Below are 8,261 nucleotides of genomic sequence, written 5' to 3'. Positions count from 1 at the left end.
CAGAATCACTTTGAGGCTGTATTGATGGACAAGTCCATCAATAGACCTGCATGGTGATGCCTTCTACTCAAAGCAGTTAGAATTGCCATACTCCTTCCTGACTCCTTAAGGATTCAGGTCTAATTCTTTTTGTTTGTTTTCTTAAACAAAGAGAGTTTAATAAAGATTTTACTTTAAAAATAATTATTTATCTGTATGTGTAATGCACAGAGGGCATCAATCTTCTGGAGTTACAGCTGATTGTGACCTTACCTCTGTGTGGGCTAGGAGTGAAATTTGGCTCCTCTGAAAAAGTAGTAAGTATTCCTTAACTGCTGAGCCATCTCTCCAGCCCCAGGAGTTCTTATTTGTTTGTTTGTCTATTTTTGACACAGGGTCTGTCCATTACACAGTTCTGGGTGCCCTGGAACTCAATATGTAGACCAAACTGGCCTCAAACTCAAAAAGATCTTGGCTCTGCCTCGCAAGTGCTGGGACCAAAGGCCTGTGCCACCACCCCCAGCCCCTTACTCCCACTCCAAAATATTTTAGCAAAGGCTTAAGCACTAGCACTAGGGAAGAGAAGCACTCAGAAAATGTCAGATACACCAGAGAGCAGGGCTGGGAGCTTCTCAGCTAGTCATAGAAGGTAATACCAGGGGTGAGTAACGAGCGGCTCCTCAGGGGAGGGTTGCTTCTGTCATTTCCCTTTGCCTCCTCCTCTGTAGTAGGACCAGAGGTGAATATGGTCCTGAGACTAATGTCTCTGAAGCTTTAGAACCTCTAGACTCCCCAGGACCTCTTCTGACTGCAGTGAGGTTGTAAGGTGCTCAGGTAGGCATATGTTTTTATAAAATTTGCACAACAGTACTTTTACTGCAATTGTCCAAGGAAGCACTTTCCACTTGGGTTTTCCTTTTGTTACAGTTCCCCTTGTGTCTGGTAGCATCTGGAATCCTGTTGAAAGAAACTCACCTGCAATCATATATATTCAATAGACTTCAGTGTGGATTTAAGTTATTGCTGGCATTCTGCAGGCAGGAATGGCTAGTACCTATAGTTACCAATGAGTATTCACAATGAGAAAAGATTTGAAGGTTAAGCAGGGCACTAAGAAACTGAACTTACATGATATCTAACAGTGCATCTATGCTAGAGATTTCATACACTTTGTCAAAATTTGACAATGTCAAAATGTGTAATGACATATTTAGAAAAAATAGAAAAAAAGAGGTAAAATTGAAATATATATATATATATATATATATATATATATATTTTTTTTTTTTTTTGAGCCAAACATGGTAACACATTTCTGTGGTCCTAGCACTTCAGGGGCTGAGGCAGGAGGATCACAAGTTTAATGATGCCAGGTAGTGATGTCTCACGCCTTCAGTCCTAACACTGAAGAGACAGAGGCAGGTGAATCTCAGAGTTCCAGGCCAGTCTTTTCTACAAAATAAGTTCTAGAACAGTCAAGGCTGTTACACAGAGAAACTGTGTCTCAAAATATAAAATAAATAAATAAATAAATAAATAAATAGTATGTGTTTCTGAACATAACATGTATATTTGCTTCCTCAGTTTTTTTGTTTGTTTGGTTTGGTTTTTTGTTTTTGTTTTTTGAGGCAGGGTTTCTCTGTCCTGGAGCCTGTCTTGGAACTAGTTCTGTAGACCAGGCTGGCCTATAACTCACAGAGATCTGCCTGCCTTTGCCTCCCCAGTGCTGGGATTAAAGGCGTGAGCCACCAATGGCCGGCTTGCTTTCTGAGTTTTGAGACTGTTGTGTTGCTTTTGTTTTAATTTGGGGCAGGTTCTTACTCTGCACTCTGGCTGGCCTGGTACTTGCTATGTAGCCCAGTCTGACCTCAAACTTATGATATAATTCTACTGCCTCAGCTTTTCCAGTGCTAATATTACAGGTATGGAACACCACTCTTAGTTTTAAAGTTATGTTTTGTTTTGTATTATAATCTGAGTTAAGGTATTATTGTGTAACCCAAGCTGGCTTCCAGCTTTTAGTTGCCTTAGTTTCACAATTTCCTGGAAATTTTGGTATGTACACTGAGGCCCAAGTTATTTTTTGTTCTTCATGCAAGCTTCAAAATGCCAAACTTAGATTCCCTCCTTATCACTACCTAGCATATATTTCACTTACTCATGAGACAGCACTTCTTACCTCTTCTAGGACACACACTTTAAAAAATATTTATTTGAGGCTGGAGAGATGGCTCAGTGGTTAAGAGCACTGGCTGTGCCTCCAGAGGACCTGGGTTCAATCCCCAGCACCCACAAGGTACTGTCCATAACTCCAACTCCAGGAGTTCTAATATCTTCACACAGGCAAAACTCCAATGTACATGAGATAAAGATAAGTACATTTTGAAAATAAGAAAGAATTTAAAAAGTTATTTTAATTTGTGAATGTGTGTGTGTTTATGTGCATGTTCACACAGGAGCTTATGGAAGCCAGAAGAGGGTGTAAGAGTGTGAGCTGGAGTTACAGGCAGTAGTGAGCTACCGAGGGTGCTAGGAACAAAACTCAGGTTCTCTGCAAGAATAGAAAGTACTTTAGCACTGAGCCATCTCTCTGCCCGCCAGAACATACACTTTAGAGGAATGCAGAACTAAAGATAATCATAAAAGTCCTGAACTCACAGAGATCCACCTGCCTCTGCCTCTCAAGTGCTACTATTAAAAGCATGTGCCACCACTGACTGGCTCCTATGTAAATCTTGCTGGCTGTACTTCCAGAAATATTCCTAATAGCTAGGCCTTACCACCTTGTTTCCAGCATCCTTGTCTTGGCTCCCTCTGTCTCATCTGTATTGCTTCCATTTAAACCCATATTTGTACAATTGCATGAGTCCAGACTAGGTTCACAGATTGACAGCACATTAACTCAGCTTGGAACTGCAACTTTGGTGAGTATATGAAAGCCCTTCACAGACTATGCAATCTTTCATCACAGAGTGTTTGATTTTGCAAGGCTCCCTTATAAATGGAAAAGCAGAACTTCAAAGGAGAAGGAACAGAGCAGCCTTGGGCTCCTGGAACAGATGATTCCACAGAAGTGCTGCCTTTTCTCTTGATCTTTTGCCTGAGGTTTGAGGTAGGTAATTCTCTGGCTTGGGCCATTAGTTATATCCCAGCCTAGCTAGGCTTTGCTAGATGTGTTTGAAGCTCCTTTTTCCTCAGCCATGAGATTTGTTTGTAGTTCACCTCCTGTTCTGTTTTTCTTACTGCCCTAATCACTATCTCAGAAGCCCTACCCACCCCATCCTGCACCTGCACTTTACCAGTCAGAGATAGAAGTATCTTTGTGGACCCTTTGGTCAAGCAAAATCTAAACTGAGGTACGCTATGTAATAAAAAGGCCAATGAAGGGGCAGGCTGTCTCCTTATTGCAACTTAAATTCTACCTTTTCTTTCACTATAGACTTTGAAGACTATATTGTTCTTGGTTACAAATGATCTGCTTACTTGTCTGGGTATTGTTTTGTTTTGCTTTGCTCCATTTTTTTTTACAGATTTAATCTTATTTTATGTGTATAAGAGTTTTGCCTATATGTATATATATGCACCACACGCATGCAGTGCCCTTGGAGGTCAGAAGAGGATGTCAGTGCAGGGCCCACAGTAAAGTGACTGCTGATACAAGAGGACAGTGCTACAGGGTTTCTGCTTCATGGAAGAGTCTGCCAGACAGTCTGTAGGACACAGAGAAAAGTGACTGACAAACTGCCAACACAGTGGGACATTTTGCAATTTCTTGCTTTGCTGAGGAGTCTGCTGAGGAGTACTATGGCCATAGGCTGAAGATGGAACATTACAGAAGGACTTCGGGTGACTGATCAGGTAAGTTGTCTCTGTCATTTCTAGAGTTTATATACTATCCATCTGTGGTCTTTGACGGAGTTGAAGACAGATAGTTATGGTTATAGTTTTCCTTAGTTAGGATTAAAGATAAGTTAAATAGAGGACTTTAGACTCACAAAGATAGGATAAATGATGGAATTTTCTTTAAATCATTTTAAAAATGTTAATGGTCTGAACATTGTTAACTATGGTTCTTATTTGATATCTGTTTTGTTATATATTTTACTATGTTAAAGTTAAAACCCTACTTCTTCTTTTAGACAGAAAAGAGGAGATGATGGGAGATGTCATTCTGTAAATATGTTTTTCGTATTGGTTAATTAATAAAGCACTGTTGGCCAATAGGAAAGCAAGATAGGTGGGGCTAGGAGACAAGGAGGATTTGGGAAGTAGTAAGGAGGAGTTTCAAGATGTAGGCCCAAGAGACAGAGGTCCTGATCCTCTCTCCAGTAAGATAAGACCATGTAGAAATACTTAGATTAATAGAAATTGGTTAATACTTAAGACAGGCCAACAGAATTATATCTAATACAGTGTCTCTGTGTGTTATTCGGGGCTGGCACAGTTGTGGGACCAGAATGGTGGGAAAACATGCTTGTAACAAAAAGGCGCCACAAAGTGGCAACTAAGAACTATCACTTAAAACTTAACAAACCTTAAGAAAGGGTTTTAGAAACAAAAGAACAGAGACAAGCAAGTCTTCTTAGTAACAGCATTTTTTCTCAGTTGGACTCTGTTTTGCTAGAGACAAGCAGAAATTTGCGAGGTTCCTTAAGGGAGGTTTCCTGACTCAGCATAAGTGGCAAAAAAACCACATGGCTTTTAAGAAGTACTGCTAACAGTTCACTACTGTGTATAAGCAGCTGGAGAGAGTAGCTGGGTGTGGTGGCACACTCCTTTAATTCCAGCACTCTGGAGGCAGAGGCAAGCAGATTTCTGTGATTTCAAAGAAAACCTGGTATACAGAGTTAATTCCAGGACAGATAAAAGTTACACAGAGAAACCCTGTCTCAGCAAATAAAAAATAGAAATAAAAGAAATAGAGTAATAAAAAAGCCACATAAAGATAAAAAACACAAAAAGAGTCTGGATACCGTATAGTATTGTGTTGTCTTTAAATTGTTTGACTATTAAAGAAATGCTGCTAGATTATTCCAATTTATATATTTTGAAAATGCTTTGATTTCAAAATTTGAGTCTAAGAATAGGTTACTGGGGAAAAGGATTTCTATTTTTGTTTCCACAGAAAATGAAAAGCTGTGGATTCCTTCCAGGCTAACATGGTTTGATCAAGCAAGACCTCCTGAAGCAGCATCCCAGGTGATCCAACATTCAAAACAGCTAGGACAAGCCAGCCTTGCAGACCACTACAGCCAGGTTTTCTGTGTCTTCTTAGGAGCCTCATGACAGCGCCCCCTACCAGCAGGAAGCAGTTTGGAAAGAACAACGCCCAAATTCCCAAATATTGTCTATAAATGTTTGTTTTCATTTAAATGGGCTTGGTAATAAATGTTTAATGACCACAACCAATCTCTTTTTAAAGGTAAACAGGGGATTATGGTATAGATATGAATACTTTGCTTTGGAACGGATTTTCATTTATTGATACAAACTTAAGGTCAGTTTTGTGATATGTATATTTCTCCTCTTGTCTAGGTGTTGTGTTTATATAGCTCATTTAAAAATGTAATGCATACTTTAGTACAGATTATAGATAGTTATCTATAATAGTCAAAACTTATAGTTAGGTGAGTTAGGTTTTCTAGATATACAGAGATATATTTCAAATGGATAGGCATTCTTCAAACTTTTTGAAGACCTACAGAATATGACATTTAAAATGGTTTATGGTTTTTCTTAACAGTGAGACATAACTGCTCCTGGCAACACCACCTGTGTCAAAAAGGAAGATGCATATTGAAGAAACACATTATGGAGTTTACTTTTAATATGGCAAGACTACCCATTTGAGCAAGATACTGCTCTTGCCTGGACTGTTTAACTTTATGCTGTATAAACTAGACATTCAGGACCCCCTAAAAAGCAACTTCTGATTCAAGATGGACATTGCTACAGGGTTCCTGCGTCATGGAAGAGTCTGCCAGACAGTCTATAGAAACAGAGAAATGTAACTGACAAACTGCCAATACAGGTGAACAGTTTAAAGTTTCCTGCTTTGCTGAGGAATCTGCCAGACACACTATGGCTTACGGGCTGAAGATGGAACATTACAGAACTTCAGGTGACTGATCAGGTAGCAAGATGTCTCTGTCATTTCTAGAGTTTATATACTATCCTTCTGTGGTCTTTGATGGAAATTGAAGACAGATAGTTATGGTTATAGTTTTCCTTAGTTAGAATTAAAGATAAGTTAAATATAGGACTTTAAACTCACAAAGAAAGGATAGATGATGCATGCCTTTAATCCCAGCACTCAGGAGGCAGAGGCAGGCAGATTTCTGTGACTTTGAGACCAACCTGGTCTATAAGAGCTAGTTCCAAGACAGCCTCCAAAGCCACAGAGAAACCCTGTCTCAAAATAAATAAATAAATAAATAAAATAAAATAAAATAAAAAAGATGTATTTTATTGAGATAGGATCTTACTTTCTAGCTCTGGCTGCCCTGGAGCTCACAAAATATACCAGGCTAGCATCAAACTCACAAAGATCGACTTTCTTCTGCCTCCAGAATGCTGGGATTAAAGGTGTGTGCCACTGTGTCCTGCCTCATTATTCCACTTTTGAGAGGGAAAAGCAACATTTTCGCTTCCTGCTAACTCAGTTTAAGAATAGGCTTTCTAGTGGTGGAGAGATGGATCAGTGGTTAAGAATACTAGCTGGTCTTCAGGAGGTCCTGAGTTCAATTAGCAGCAACCCCATGATGGTTCACAATTATCTATAATGAGATCTGGTGCCCTCTTCTGGCTTGCAGGGATACATGCAGACAGAACACTATACACAGTAAAAAAAAAAAAAAATAAACCTTAAAAAAAAAAAAAAAGGCTTTCTAAGTCAGTGGTGGTGCAAGCTTTTAATCCCAGCACTTGGGAGGCAGAGGCAGGGGGATCTCTGAGTTCAAGGCCAGCCTGGTCTACAGAGTAAGTAAGTTCAAGGGCAGTCAGGGCTACACAGAGAAACCATGTCTTCCAAAAAAAAAAAAAAAAAAAAAAAAAGAAAGAAAAGAAAAGAAAGAAAGACAAAAAGGCTTTCCTACAAATATGACAGGAAGCGGCAATTGCCTTTCAGCCTCCATTGGAAGTGAACTGGTGTCAGAATATAGACTACTGTGTAGAGCAGGAGCTGAGGTGTAACTCAGTAGTCAGGGTGCTTGATTCTCATTTTTAGAGAATGCCAATAAAAATGTTATTTGAAGGTGCCAAGTGTTATTTTATTTGTAGTTTTTTGTTTGTTTTGATTTTTTGACACAGGGTTTCTCTGTGTAGCCTTGGTTGTCTTGGAACTCACTCTGTAGACCAGGCAAATCAGAGATCTGCCTGCCTCTGCCTCCTGAGTACTGGGACTAAAGGCATGTGCTACCACTGTCTCGTTGCCAAGTGTTATTTTAAAATTTCATTATTAATCTTGTGTGAGAGTGGGGGGGGAGGGAGAGAAGGAGAGGAAGGGAGAAAGGGAAACAGTGAGTGTAGAGGATAAATTCTCCACAAGTTTTGCTATCAAACTCAGGTGGTCAGTCTATTGCAACAAGAGTTCTCACCTGCTGAACCAGTGGCTCTCAACCTTCCTACTGCTGCAATCCCTTAATACAGTTCCTCATGTTGTAGTGACCCCAAACATTATTTTCTTTGCTACTTCATAACTGTAATTTGCTACTGTAAATATATGATATGCAGATGGTCTAAATATCCTATAGGCAGATGGTCTTAGGCTATTTCTGTGAAAGTGTCATGTGTGACCCATAGGTTGAGAACCAGTCGATCTTGCTGGCTCAGCTTTCAACTTTTTAAAATCTTTTTTCAAAATGTATTTCTTTCTTTTTCTTTTTCTTTCTTTCTTTCTTTCTTTTTTTTTTTTTCTTTTTTTGCTATATATGCCATGTTCTCTCTGCATGCATGCCCGCAGGCCAGAAGAGGGCACCAGATCTCATTACAGATGGTTGTGAGCCACCATATGGTTGCTGGGTACTGAACTCAGGACCTCTGGAAGGGCTCTCAATTTCTGAGCCATCTCTCAGCTCTAATTTTTTTTTTAAAGATTTATTTATTTTTACATGCACTGGTGTTTTGCATGAGAGTATGTCTGTGTGAGGGTGAGAGATTACTTTGGAACTGGAATTACAGACAGTTGTGAACGGCCATGCTGGTGCTGGGAATCGAATCCAGGTCCTCTGCAACAGCAAGGCAATGCTCTTACCTGGGGAGTCATCTCTCCAGCCCCATCAGCA

This window comes from Phodopus roborovskii, unplaced genomic scaffold (genome assembly GCF_943737965.1).
Source record: "Phodopus roborovskii unplaced genomic scaffold, PHOROB, whole genome shotgun sequence".
Taxonomy (NCBI): Eukaryota; Metazoa; Chordata; class Mammalia; order Rodentia; family Cricetidae; genus Phodopus; species Phodopus roborovskii.
This window is presented reverse-complemented; position numbering follows the sequence as displayed.